This window comes from Elephantulus edwardii, unplaced genomic scaffold (assembly GCF_000299155.1).
Source record: "Elephantulus edwardii isolate Elephantulus edwardi_28Jun2011 unplaced genomic scaffold, EleEdw1.0 scaffold00441, whole genome shotgun sequence".
Classification (NCBI taxonomy): domain Eukaryota; kingdom Metazoa; phylum Chordata; class Mammalia; order Macroscelidea; family Macroscelididae; genus Elephantulus; species Elephantulus edwardii.
The window spans coordinates 992,359-993,801 of NW_006400191.1; the positions used below are offsets into that span (position 1 = coordinate 992,359).

Below are 1,443 nucleotides of genomic sequence, written 5' to 3' on the forward strand. Positions count from 1 at the left end.
CTTCACCATCCATTCTGATGCTGCCAATTGGTCCAGTGGTGAGAATCTTTGTCTTCTTAACATTGAGCCTCAGTCCATATTGGAGGCTTCAGTCCTTGACCCTCTGCAGCAGGTGCTTCAGGCCCTCTTCAGTTTCAGCAGGCAGGGTTGTGTCATTTGCATAACGCAGATTGTTGATAAATCATCCCCCAATCTTGACCCCACATTTCTCCTCATAGAGCCCAGCCTCCCGGATAATCTGTTCTGCATATAGGTTGAAAAGGTATGGAGAGACAGACGGTCTTCGCAGAGTCGCTGTGGTCTTCTGCTTCAACAGTGCTTGAACGGAACCCGGCGCTCGCCCACGTCTCCCCTCGCCGGTCATCTCCAGCCACTCCTCCGCCACCTCGTCACATCAGCACCCCCGGATGCCCCAAGGTCCTCACCTCCACTCCAGCGCCGCACAGCCGCTGCCTCTCCCCTGCCACCATGACCACGTCCCTTTCACAAGTGCGCCAGAACTACAACCAGGACTTGGAGGCTGCCATCAACCACCAGATCAACCTGGAGCTCTACGCCTCCTATGTCTACCTGTCCATGTCTTACTACTTCGACCGTGATGATGTGGCTTTGAAGAATATTGCCAAATATTTTCTCCACCAATCCCATGAGGAGAGGGAACACGCTGAGAAACTGAAGAAACTGCAGAACCAGCGAGGTGGCCGCATTTTCCTTCAGGACATCAAGAAATCAGACCGGGATGACTGGGAGAGCGGGCTGAATGCAATGGAGTGTGCGCTACACTTGGAGAAAAGTGTGAATCAGTCCCTACTGGAACTGCACAAATTGGCCTCTGACAAGAACGACCCTCATTTGTGTGACTTCATTGAGACACATTACCTGGATGAGCAGGTGAAATCCATCAAACAACTGGGTGACTACGTAACCAACTTGCGCAAGATGGACGCCCCGGATTCAGGCCTGGCCGAGTACCTCTTTCACAAGCACACCCTGGGAGACAGTGACTGCGAGAGCTGAACGAAGCTTTAGCCCGGCTTCCCCACAGCCACAGGGGTGACTCCATGGTCACTACCAGGCCACCTGCATGTCTTGTTTATTTTACCTTTTCTATAAGTTGTACCACAATACCCACTGAAGTTCTTTCATTTGTACCATTCCTTCAAGATTGTCCTTTGGTACCCAGCTGTTGGGTTGGAGATCTTGGTGGGCCAGAAGTCTGTCTAAGCCATCTTGGCTAAATTCTTAAATCACCACAGTGGCTGCTTCAGTCACATTTAATAAAATGAAACTTACAAGGAAAAAAAAAAAGGTATGGAGATAGGATGCATCCCTGGCATAAGCCCTCCCCAATTTTGAACCATGCAGTGTTCCCTTGCTCTGTTCTGATGACTGCCTCCTGGTCCAAGTATAGGTTTCACATTAGAACGATCAAGTGTTCTGGGA

At 50.5% G+C, this 1,443-nt stretch overlaps 1 protein-coding gene and 1 pseudogene across 2 annotated transcripts in view; both read left to right on the plus strand.

The window, feature by feature from the left end:
- The window catches only part of LOC102845437, a 3,961-nt pseudogene extending 2,944 nt beyond the window's left edge, over positions 1-1,017 (plus strand).
- TFE3 (transcription factor binding to IGHM enhancer 3) overlaps positions 1-1,443 on the plus strand; it is an 18,411-nt gene that overhangs the window by 10,501 nt on the left and 6,467 nt on the right. The gene's annotated exons all lie outside the window — the stretch shown is intronic.